At 47.9% G+C, this 12,819-nt stretch overlaps 1 long non-coding RNA gene across 6 annotated transcripts in view; it reads right to left on the reverse strand.

Annotated features, from left to right (window-relative positions):
* Positions 1-8,870: 8,870 nt before the first annotated feature.
* Positions 8,871-12,819, reverse strand: part of LOC149122128 (uncharacterized) — a 153,798-nt gene continuing 149,849 nt past the window's right edge. For 2 of the 6 annotated variants that reach the window (XR_016221149.1, XR_016221152.1), the window contains 2 exons: positions 11,189-11,311; positions 8,911-10,125 (listed from right to left, as the gene is read on the reverse strand). This is a non-coding gene — a long non-coding RNA (uncharacterized LOC149122128). Of the gene's footprint in view, positions 10,126-11,188; positions 11,312-12,819 lie in introns of all 6 variants that reach the window. The other 4 variants (XR_016221159.1, XR_016221158.1, XR_016221155.1 and 1 more) reach the window with 4 other exon arrangements.

Here is a 12,819-nt window from a genome sequence, read left to right on the forward strand (position 1 = left end):
TCAGGCAGCTGCGGGCCTCCATGCGTGAGCTGGGGAAGCTCCAGTGCCTCCTGCCTCCCGAAGGTGAGTCCAGCACACGGCCCCGTCCCATTCTCCATTGGGGGAGTCAGTAGTGGGAGTGCCAGGCCCTGGCAGCCCCACCCAGGGACTCACCTCTTCCTAGTCCTCCTTGTCCTCCCCGGGCTCAGCAGTTCTGCTTTCAGGAGCTTCTGACAGCATGGCCTGGCGGGGCCTCGGGCAGCTTCCCTGGATCCTCCTGCGGGGTGGTCCAGCCGGCACTGGATCCCCTTCAGCCATCTGAGGACCCCTGGAAGGCCCACGTGCCCTGAACCCAGTAGTGGGGGCCGAGTCCACTCCTGTGAGCAGGGTGGGCGCAGAGGCAGGCGCTGGGGGCTCCCATGGCAGAACCCAAGTGCAGCTGAGTGTATGCTCTGCAGTCCTAGCCTCAGGCCAACAGAAGTCAGCAGGACCCGGAGCAGCGCTGGCCTCTGGGCTCTGGTGGGGAGGGGTCTCCGTGCTCGTCCCCTGCTGATACTGCCACCAAGGACCTGAGATCCTGGGTCCCCATGCAGAGCAGAGATGGGTTTGTCCCAGCTCTAGGGGCTGGCAGTGGGGGCCCAGGTGTAGGTTGTTCAGGCACTAGGGAGGCCCCACTGTGCTTCCAGGTGCTGCTTCCCCTGGGTGCTAGTGGGACAGAAGCATTGACAGCCCAATCTCACCGGGAAAGGGACAGTGGCCCAGGGTCAGAGGACACAGGGCACCACTGCCACCTCTTTAGAAACTGCATTCCCTGTCCCGGAGGGCCTGAACCAGACTCCATGTCTGCCCCACAGCCCCAGCTCTCACCCCCATCATCTTAGGCTCAGTTCCCTTCCTACAATTGAGGAGGGACTCAGATGCGGGTAACTCAGCCAATGCACTGTTAGGGCCCAGGATTTCAGGTGGGGTAGGTGATGGGGTCCTGCATTGGTGCCTCCAGTCCCCAGAGATGAGAGAGTGAGGAGGGGGTCTCAAGGCCTGTCCAGTCTGTGCGCTTTGGGGGAAGAACCAGAGGTGTCCCTGTCATTCCCATGGCCCAGGCTGCATGCACCATTCCTTCTGTGGCCAGCAGGCTGGAGGTGTCCTGAGCATCACACCGAGCAATGGGGACCCCAAGAGTCAGGGCAGGGCAGGCACCCTGCAGGCCAGATGGTGGCTGTACAGAAGCAAAACCCATCTGTTCTTCCAGCAAAACCAACAGAAGATGGCAGCCCGGCCCTGCAGGTGCCGCCTGGCTCTCAGGAGCGCACTCCCCCACCAGTGTCCCTTAAGACCATCGTTGAGGAGAGCAAAGGCTGCCACCCTGCTGCTGCAGCTCCCAGGAGCCAGCGGGGGCTTCAGCTTCTGTCCCCGAGGAGACCGGTCCTCTCGGATCTGCCGTCCAGCCTGACTCCAAGCAACACACCAAGGAGGAGAAGGGCAGTCGTGGCGAGAGCAGCACACAGCCCCACGGCCCGGGCTCCTTCACGGGGGCCTCAGGGTCAGGGGGCACTGCCCACCTCTCGGGCCCACAGTGTTCCTGGGTAGATGAGCCAGGCCCCCTCTGGCGCTGGACTTCCCTGACCAAACTCTACATGACCTTCAAATATGACGACTCCGACTCTGACGACGAGGAGTACTACAACGGCCTGGAGGAGCAGGAAGAGGAGGAAGAGGAGGAGGAAGAGGAGGAAGACCAGGCTGCCGAGTGCCCTGCGTCTCCCTGGCCAAAGCTGCTGCGGGACCTGGGATTCATCCTGCCTGAGACGATTTTTGAAGAGGACAAGGAGGGAGGCTATGAAGATGGCGCCTCCCCGGAGCCCTCATCCCCAGCCCTGTCTGTGAAGTCCTCAGAGTCTCTGCGTGGCCCAGGCCTCTCGGCCCCACAGAGCTTGCAGAGCAGGGGAGACCTGTCCTGATGGGCGGGCCTCCCACATCTCAGCCCGCCTGTCAAAGGCGCTTTCTGGCCCCTGGAGCTGGGTGGCCAGCAGGGTCTCAGGGCCCCTCCCCCACCTGCCTCAGAGCCCCTGGATCCCGGGCCCATGCAGGCTGTGCCAGCCCTGGAAGCAGGGCTGAAGATGCCCTCCCTTCATGGGAGCCCATGCATTCTGGGGATAGTCACGGGTGGGAGCCTGCAGGAGCCAGTCCCGCGCTGGGAGACCAGGCCTGTGTGCCCTCCCTGGCTCGAGGCCTCCTTGCTGCCCACTCCATGGAGGAGCTGGATGTGTGTGGGCACCTGGAGGGGAAGAAGAGCCCACCAGCTGTCCAGCTCAGACGGGCCAGAAGCCTAAATTGTCTAAGCACAGCGGCCTCCCCGATGGACAAGGCTCCTCTCCGGAGCTCCTCTCCCCCTACCTGAGGCCTCACCCTAGCTGAACTCAGCCAGACGCCTAGCTTCTCTATGCCCAGTGACCTCCCTGATTGACAAGGTTCCTCTCTGGAGCTCCTCTCCCCCTCCCTGAGCGGCCTCACCCTGGCTCATCTCAGCCCAAGGAGCCAGCCCACTGCCACAGTTGCTATGGGCACCCTCAGAGCAGATGAGGTAGGACACAGACCCAGGCACCTGTGGGCTGCCATGTACCCCTCCCGCCTTCGTGAGGGAACCCGGGAACTTCTGCCCCCTTGTTGATTGTATACTAAATTGTTTATTTCAGAATGTATTTGATTTTGTGACCCCTGGAGCCGAGCTGCCACACAGGGTCCCTGAGTCCCTTGCAAGGGACTGGAGGTGCCACAGCCACCAGATGCAGGCAGAGACCTGGCTCAGGGTGCTCCATCAGTTCCTGAGATTGACCTGTGCCCAGCGTGGACCAAGGGAGGACCAGAGGAGCAGCAATGGCTGGGTACATGTGGCCTTTGGGACAGTTCAGGAGTGTGGGTCCAGCCAAGGGACCAGGCCCATGATCACCTCTGTGCACTGTCCTGGGTGTGTGGGCACCAGGTTCCCACTCTTCTTCCCTCTCTGCCTTCCATCCTCCCTGCCCCATCTCACAATCCAGCATCTCATGGCCTGAGCCTGCGAGAGGACCCCAGGGCACTTCTGACCACACACCAGGATGCCAGTGGGTGGAGGCAGCCCCAGAATATCCAGGTAGTCCTGGTGGCACACCTGGCTGGGCAGATGCCCACATGCCCTCTAGCAGCTCAGGCCTCCTGGTCTGCTGTCACAGTGGGTTCAGCTTCTCCAGGTCATGCTGTCACTAGGGGTCATTAGCATGGAGAATGTGTCCCCTGACGTTGGGAGAAGAGACTCCTGGCTCAGAGGCTCCTGGCCTGGAGGCTCCAAAGGGAAGGAGTCTGGAACCCTGCCTTGGGCAGAGATAGCATCCCACTTCTCCAAGGGTCCCAGACACTTGTAGCCCCTACCTCAACCCACACGACCTCCAAAAGGCGACTAGGCCCTGTTCATCAGAAGCCACCTGGGTCATCCCAATGGGGCAGGTTAAGCCATAGCCATTTTCCCCTGGGTCTGGAAGGCCTAGGATTCTCAGGCTGTTGAGTCTGGTTTGGAGTTGACCACTCTGTACTCCGTTCTCAAATGAGCCATGGCTGTGTCAGTGGCAGGACCCCAAGGGCTCAGAATCGCTGGTCCCCACAGGGTGCTTTTTGCAGAATCACATTGAGGCCAAAATCTGATGAGATAGAGGGTGACAAGTGGCTACTGTGCTGATGACTCATCTCTCCAGGGTGGGGAGCCACAGCCATGGGCCAGTCCTGAGCCTGCTCCGTTCTCCAGTGCTCAGGGCTGGTCCTCTTGTTCCTGGAAACCATAAGGCCATATTTTGGAGTCTTCACCAGCTTCTTCTGCTCCTTATCTGGGGGAAGATGTGAGCCCGATGATGAGCTTGCAGGCAAGGTTGCTACAGGGCGGGCAAAGTGGATGGGAAGGCCCCTGTCTAGGTCAAGCCTGTCCTGTGCTCCCTGCTCTGCCCTGGCTTCCTGGGTGGACCGCAGTGTACTCAGAGATGTGCAGGCATCCACCTGTCCAGGCGCATGCCCTAAACAGTGTTACTAATGGGAACGCACACCTAGAGACTTTCCTGGTGCCTATGGCCTCGAACCATCCTCCCCTGGTCAGCCATGTGCAGGGTGACCTGCAGGCATGCATCTCCATTGAAAGCCACCTGCCTTTGGTGACAGTCCTTTGCCCTCTCCTGGAATGGAGATTTCACTAACCTGGTGCTCTTTCTTAAGAAGACTTTCTCCATTGTATCACTTTGCTTTCTTGTCAAAAGTCTGATAACTGTATTCGTGAAGGTCTTTTCCGGGGTTACCATTCTGACTCTCACCAGTTCCACATTGCCATGATTGGCTGTCTCTTAAGTTAGTGAAGCTGTGACACGTCAGTCCTCCAGTGTGTTCATCTTCAATTACGGGCGGTGGGATCTTCGGGGTATCTTCTTCCCCACATACATTTTAAAATCAGTTTGCTAATTGTAAAACATCTTGATAGGATTTTTTTTAAAGATTTATTTATTTTAAAGAGTTACACAGAGAAGGTGAGGAAGAGAGAGAGAGATAGAGAGAGAGAGGTCTTCCATCTGCTGACTCACTCTCCGATTGCCCACAACAGCTGCAACTGTGCTGATCTGAAGCCAGGAGCCCCAACCTTCATCCGATTCTCTCATACAGATGGTAGGGGCCCAAGCACTTGGGCCATCTTCTACTGCTTTCCCAGGCCGTAGTAGAGAGATAGATTGGAAGAGGAGTAGCCGGGACTCAAGGCAGGATCTATGTGGAATGTCAGCAGCCGCTACGCCACAGCGCTGGAAAGACTGCGTTGGTCTATCAAATGAAGAAATACAGATATCTTGGCTAGATTAAGTCTTCCAATCCATAACCATAGAATTTGTCTCCAAATGTTTAGTTCTTCCTTGACATATTTTTTAGGAGCTTTGTGGTGATCCTCATGGAGATTTTACATATTTTGTTGGAAGTATACCTAGATGTTTCATTTGTTTTGCTACAGAACATTTTTTTTTAATTTCCATGCATAGTTTTCTCATTAGATTCATTTTCCAAGAGCCCTCATATGTTAGTGTCGTACTTTTCTTATGTGCTGCTCTACACATCTCTAGTTCTGACTTGGTCTTGCTCATGCACTTGCTGATCTTTTTCTCCACACACACACCCACACACACCCACACACACCCACACATCCTCTTTCCTTCCTCTAGATTCACCATGGTGCCTCCCTGCATTGTAAGTAAAACGAAACAAAACAAATGTGTCCTAGAAGGCTCTGGTATGCTTCCTAGGACACTACCCCAGTACAAAGGAGAAGTGTCTCATTACTGCAATGAGTGGCTAGCTTTGGGGTGAACACACAGGAGTTCCATATGGCCTCCACTGACAACAAGCCAGGTCTCTCTAAAGACAAGTGAAGATGAAAAATCTAAGTTCCCTATTGGGCCTTGACACCATCCCAAGGAGGGTGCTGCGGTTCTTCATTTCTGAATCAAGAAGCTGGAAGTGTAGCTCCACACTTGGCCTTGTCTGGTGTGATAGGACTAACTGGGGTCTTTATGTGCAATCCAATGATTGCTGATTAAGTGATTTCTGTCTTGCTCGGCTGTGCTTTTCTTGATTCTTTGACAAGAGAAAGCAGGCTTTGGTTATGGCTTATTTTGTCTACACTTGTTGGGACTTCTGAAATGCTGGCTTCTTGAGGTCTCAGTCTGAAATATGTAAGAACAAAGGAAAGCCAGGAAATTCACCATTGTGTTATTTCTTGGGTGCTAAAGTCCCTAGTTGGTCTGCCTTCATTTCTATATCTTTCAGTATTCTTATCCTTGTTTTCTAAATAATAGCCAATTTTTTCAGTAATCATTAGTGGGAGTAATAAAGAAAGAAATACCTATTCCACATTCCAGAATCAGGAGCTCTAAAAAGATATTTTTTTAAAAAACATATACTACTTGATTACTTACTGAGGAGTTGACTCTACTTTTGCTTGGGTAGGAGAAAATATGCATGCTATAGCTTCAGATACAAGTTATGGTATCTCCCCAGCATGCAGTCCATCAGAGGAACTGGCCTTTAAGAGACTGTTCACTCTAGTGACAAAGTTAGATGGTTCCATTTCAGTGTTAGCAAAGCTGACTTTAAAAAAATCTTATATCACTCAGCATATGACATTTGTCCCTTTGGGACTGGCTTAATTCACTCAGGATAATGTTTTCCAGATTCCTCCATCTTGTTGCAAATGACCGGGTTTCGTTGTTTTTGACTGCTGTATAGTATTCTATAGAGTACATGTCCCATAATTTCTTTATCTAGTCTACTGTTGATGGGCATTTGGGTTGGTTCCAGGTCTTAGCTATTGTGAATTGAGCTGCAATAAACATTAATGTGCAGACAGCTTGTTTGTTTGCCAATTTCATTTCCTTTGAGTAAATTCCAAGGAGTGGGATGGCTGGGTTGAATGGTAGGGTTATATTCAGGTTTCTGAGGAATCTCCAGACTGACTTCCGTAGTGGCTTAACCAATGTACATTCCTACCAACATTGGGTTAGTGTCCCTTTTTCCCCACATCCTCGCCAGCATCTATTGTTGGTAGATTTCTGAATGTGAGCCATTCTAACCGGGGTAGGTGAAACCTCATTGTGGTTTTGATTTGCATTTCCCTGATTGCTAGTGATCTTGAACATTTTTTCATGTGTCTGTTGGCCATTTGGATTTCCTCTTTTGAAAAATGTCTATTGAGGTCCTTGGCCCATCTCTTAAGTGGGTTGTTTTTTTTTTAACTTTTATTTAATGAATATAAATTTCCAAAGTACGATTTATGGATTACAATGGCTTCCCCCCCATACCGTCCCTCCCACCCACAACCCTCCCCTTTCCCACTCCCTCTCCCCTTCCATTCACGGATGTTTGTTTTGTTTTTGTGGAGTTTCTTGATCTCTTTGTAGAATCTGGTTTTAACCCTTTATCTGTTGCATAGTTTACAAATATTTTTTCCCATTCTGTTGGTTGCCTCTTCACTTTCCTGACTGTTTCTTTTGCAGTACAGAAACTTCTCAATTTGATGCAATCCCAAATGTTAATTTTGGCTTTGACTGTCTGTGCTTCTGGGGTATTTTCTAGGAAGTCTTTGCCAGTACCTATATCTTGCAGAGTTTCTCCAATGCTCTCTAATAACATTACGCTGAGTGAATTAAGCCAGACCCAAAGGGACAAATATCATATGTTCTCCCTGATCGGCGACAACTAACTGAGCACCAAAGGGGAAACCTGTTGAAGTGAAATGGACACTATGAGAAACAGTGACTTGATCAGCTCTTGTCCTGACTGTTGATGTACAATGTAATACTTTATCCTTTTCAGTATTTTCTCTTTGTTTTGTTCTAGTACTATTGGTTGAACTCTGTATTAACACACAATTATTCTTAGGTGTTTAAATTTTAACTGAAAAGTGATCCTTGCTAAACATAAGAGTGGGAATAAGAGAGGGAGGAGATGTACAATTTGGGACATGCTCAATCAGACTTGCCCCAAATGGTGGAGTTAGAATCATGCCAGGGTATCCCCATACAATCCCATCAAGGTGGCATGTACCAATGCCATCTCACTAGTCCAAGTAATCAATTTCAGTTCACAATTGATCATAATGATAGGCCTAAGAGTCAAAGGGATCACACCAACAAGACTAGTGTCTGCTAATACTAGCTGATAGAATCAAAAAGGGAGAGAACGATCCATCATGGGAAGCGGGATACACAGTAGACTCATAGAATGGCAGATGTCCTAAATAGCACTCTGGCTTCAGAATCAGCCCTTAAGGCATTTGGATATGGCTGAAGAGCCCATGAGAGTATTTTAGGCATGGAAAACCAAGACACCCGGGGGAGGGGGCGGAAGAAGAAGAAGAAGAAGGCCTCAATGGAAGATCTCTGTGAGTGAGATCCCAGTGGGAAGAATGGGGCCATCAAAAAAGGAGGAGGTACCTTTCTCTGAAGGGAGGAGAGAACTTCCACTTTGACTATCACCCTGTCCGAATAAGATCAAAGTCGGCAAACTCAAAAGGCTTCCATAGCCTTGGCAACTCATGATTAGAGCCTAGGGAGATTACTGACGCCATAAACAAGAGTGTCAAATTGTTAAGTCAACAACAGGAGTCACTGTGTACTTACTTCTCATGTGGGATCTGTCCTTAATGTGTTGTCCAATGTGAAGTAATGCTCTAACTAGTACTGAAACAGTATTTTACACTTTGTGTTTCCGTGTGGGTGCAAACTGATGAAATCTTTACTTAATATATACTAAATTGATCTTCTGTATATAAAGATAATTGAAAACGAATCTTGTTGTGAATGGAATGGGAGAGGGAGTGGGAGATGGGAGGGATGTGAGTGGGAGGGAAATTATGGGGGGGAAGCCATTGTAATCCATTAACTGTACTTTTAAAATTTATATTTACTAAATAAAAAATATAAAAAAAACCTTTTATCAGTGATTCATGAACCTTCATTTTAACTTTCCAACCTCCCCACAAATGCTCCCAGGGTTGACTTGAGATGAGGTGGCTTAGTGGCTCTTGTCCCTACAGTAAATACCTAGGCTGTGACAGTCCTGCATCAACCTACCTGCCCCACCACCACCACACACACACCTCTGAACAACCCTTCCTCTCTGAGGACTGTACACATCTCTCCTATAATGTTCTCATTTTCTAAAAGAACACATTGGAGCATTTTGATCTTAGTTCCTTCATGAACTCGCTTCCATGATACCTGACATTTTCACAGGAAACTGGTCCCAGTCTCCAGGGAAAAGAAAGCTTGTTTGGTAGGAGACTGCAATGACCTTGCTGTCTCCTTCTCCATTCCCTTAACTCATTGCTTCTGATGTTTCAAACTCCAGTGAATGATGAGTCAGCCACAGTTACATACATTTTAACTTGGGTAACCCTACAGCAGAAATAGCACCAAAATGAGTTACTAATTCTGGTGAGTCGATAAGTAGAAAGAAAGGTAGGGAGTGGAGTGGGTGAATGTGAGGGCAGATGCTTAAATGGAAGACTGTGGCTGCAGGTGACTCTCAGAGAATTCTAGAAAGGTGACCTGATGAACAGAGAAATTGCTTCAATTTATGTTAGAGGACATTTCATTTCTAAACCAACATGCTTGCACAAAGTGACTTTCCATCTTGACATGAGCACAGACAATATTTGGAAAGGCAAATTTCAGGGGAATGTGATTTAATTGTTCATCAGATTAGGCCAGCCTCCAAAATGTCATTTGCTGCTCTCTTCTGCCAACTGGACCTAGTTTCACACTAAGAGGACTTTAATATCAGGGCCCAGGAAGATTGGCACCTTCTGAGATCTAAAGTGGCTCAAAGGGGATTTTCTCCTTGACACTTGAACTTCATCAGTTAACCTGCCTCTCTGTAGTTCTCCAACACAGGCATCACATGATGTATTTATTTTCCTGCTTCTTGCACCCTCAGCCTCAGAGAAAATCAACCAAATAAACAAAGAGTTGAGCTGCATTTTAACAGCATTTCCAGAGAGATCTTTCAAAGTTTATTTGATACTGGCTATGTTTATAACGTCACCTGTTATTTTCTTTCTCCTGTTTAGTTCCCTGGTAGCCTTAGATTTAAATATCAGGTGAGGGACTTAACATCCACCTCTGCTCCTCACGCATAAATCACAGCCACAAAACCCTTCATCCTTCTGTTCACCCCACCTTATAATGAGCTAAGAATGGGAAGGAGATGCAGCCTTCAGAGCCTGTCATGCTGTGACACATGAGCAGAAAATGCCATCTAGAGAGAGGCTGGGTTCTGTTCACAATAAACATTAATACAAAAGGAATACAAAGCCACAGTCTTGTGTCCTGTCTGCAAAGCATGCCTTTGTTTAATGTGTCTTTTTCATTAGGTTTCCTGAGCAAAGCAAGCTAGGACATTTAAAGTCAAGTTCATGCAAATGTTTAAGCAATGTGGCTAGGGGTCCCTGTCATGGAGACATTGACCAAGCTGTTGTCACCAAGTATTCCCCAGGCACTGGGGCAGCAGATGTGACTTTGGGCTTCTGCAAAGAGCAATTCAGATGCATCTTCCTCCATTGGAAAGCACAGAATCCAAGACTAAGTCATAGTGCTGGCATTAAAAGAAAATAAAATAAAATTCAAACACATTATACATAAACAGAAGACTGAACTTAGGTAGAAAATGTCCAAGCCCCAAACATGCTTTGAGTAAAGTCAATAAAAATCTCACAGAGCATGCAAAATAAGAGGTCATCATAAAAATTAAGTAGAAGGGGCTTGAGCAGAATTTGTAGACATAAAAATCAGGTTAGGTTTTCATGCTTGTCTTGATCAGTTCAAGGAAAATTCATGGAGGGGTTATTATTTCTGGATTTGCTTTTAAGCATTTTAATAACATGAAAGGCATGTTTAGGATAAGTTGCCATTTTAGATAAGCATTAAGTAAATTCACTGATGTAACTAACCTGGGGTGGATTGTAGTTTTAGAGACATGGGGGGTTTGGTAAAGATCCGACTGTGGATTGTAAACATGCTGGACTCAATAGAGACCCAGAAAACTCAGCAAAAGTATTGGCAAAAGAAAAGAACCTGCTTACGTGGTTCTCACGAGAGGTTTCTGAGAGACAGCTCACCTTGCACATGCCATTCAAAACCACCAAGTTTGACCAGAACCTATCCTAAATGGAAGGGACAGACAGGAAGCAAGTCCCTGGTGGATTGAGTTATTGCTGTTTTAACAGTCAAACAAGACTGGCTTAGAAGGCCAACAACAAGTTCTTGGACCCTGAAAATTTAGGGAGGAAGTGTTTGGACAACACTGAAATAATTCACAATCAGTCATCCTCTGGAACAACATGGTAAAGTAAGAAAACCTGGAGTCTGGGGACCAGAGTGTAACCTCAGCTCTGTGGACTACCAGCTATGTATCCTTGGGAAAACCAATCAATGCCCATGAATCTCAGTATCAAAACCCAGAAAATGTGGGGCTTATTCTATATTAGCATTTCCTAAACTGTGTTCTGTGTGTAGTAGTAGATTGTACTCCAAGATGGCCATGGCACTTCCTTGTACCACTCTCAGTGACCCTCTGCAATGCAACTTCGGCCTCCCACCAAGAGGAACAGCAGTGTTCACATCCCTGGAGTCCAGCCTGGCCTTGTGACTTGTTTTACCTGATATTATGCAGCAGAAGTGCTGTTGTCCAACTTTCAGGAGTTAGGCCTTTGGCTGCCTAATGGTTCTGTTGTTGGCCCTACTGAAACACTGTCTTGAGCACACCTTTGTAAGAAAGCCATCTGGAAACAAGAAATCACATGAGAGAAGTGGCACCCCAGACAGCACCAACTGGGACAGCATCTTCCACCTTCCAGCACAGGAAATACATGGGATTTTGAAATACACATCTTCACTGTTATCTGAAACCACTAAATGTGGAGGCAATCTCTTGTGCAGCATTAGAGAACTCAAAGGGTGCTCAGTAAAGTATGTGGTTTTATTGTCAAGTAAGGTTGGGTGAAGACTGGCTAAACAATTGTAAATAAGTTTCTCAAACTATGGAGTTGCATAGCTTTTAACATTCTAATGTGGACTTAAAACTCCAAAGCATGGGAAGGATTTGAATGTCATGTCTGCCAGACTTCTTTTGATCACAGGGTATTATTTTCCCTAGAAAACTGCTTAATCATTGTGGATCACAATGTGGGAAATACTGATGTGTTAGAATTCCAAAGGCCCTGCCAGTCCTAGCATTCCAGAAGTCTGCAAATGGAGCAGAGTATTTTGGTCACTATTTCTTCTTGATTATCTTGATGACAAGCAAATTCACTCCATGGCTGGTTGCTATGAATTTCATTATTCACTTCCACTGAAAGTGTTTTTTACTCAAGTATAAGTAGTTTGCAGCACTTATTGTGTAGTATCAAATCTATACTTCCATTTCACACACATGTTCTTCTTTAATCTGCAGAGTTATGTGGACTGAATACTATTATGACCACTGCAATATTATGTCCACAGGCAAGTGGATGAGGGAGAAGCTTGGCATCTGGACCCTGGATATACATCTGTGCAGATTCAGAAACACAGCTATGGAGAACCGACTCCAGAACCCATGTCCTCAATAACCACACTGCACTTGACACTGTTCTTCTCTTGCTCACAGAAAGTGATGAGGTAATAAATTTAGTGTTGGCCAAGCCTGAATCCCAAGTCTTCCCTCCTAGGAAATGTTTCAGGTAGTCAAATGGGGAAAGGATCATGTTGGGTTAACCTTCAAGAGAGAATTAAAAATGTACCAACATGTACCAAAGACCTATTTTAAACCAATTACTGTGATAAGATTTTTAAACTATTATTTATTAGAAAGGCACAGTGAAAGGGGGGGGAGAGGGAGGGGCAGGGAGGGAGGGGGGGAGGGAGGGAGAAAGGGAAGGAGAGGGAGAGAGAGAATTGAGATTTTCTATTCATTGGTTCACTCTCCAAAGGTCCACAAGAGCTGAGCCTGGGACAGGCCAAATCAAGGAGCTAGGAATCCATCCAGGTCTCCCACATAGCTGGGAAGGACTCAAGTCCTTGAATCATCAATTATCTCCCAGGCACATTAGCAGGAAGCTGGATTGGGAGCTGAAACAGGATTCCATCCCAGGCACTCTAATGTAGGAGGCAGCTTAACCCATTGAGCCAAACACTGGCTCTGTGGCAGGATGTGAACACACCCCATGGTATCTGATGTTCAAGCAGCCATCTGGGGTAGGTAAGATCATCTCTATCTTATGACTGATGCTCAGAGGAAAATGGCTCCCAG

The sequence above is a fragment of the Oryctolagus cuniculus genome, chromosome 15, assembly GCF_051225735.1.
Source record: "Oryctolagus cuniculus isolate XC-2025 breed Fujian yellow rabbit chromosome 15, ASM5122573v1, whole genome shotgun sequence".
Lineage (NCBI taxonomy): Eukaryota > Metazoa > Chordata > Mammalia > Lagomorpha > Leporidae > Oryctolagus > Oryctolagus cuniculus.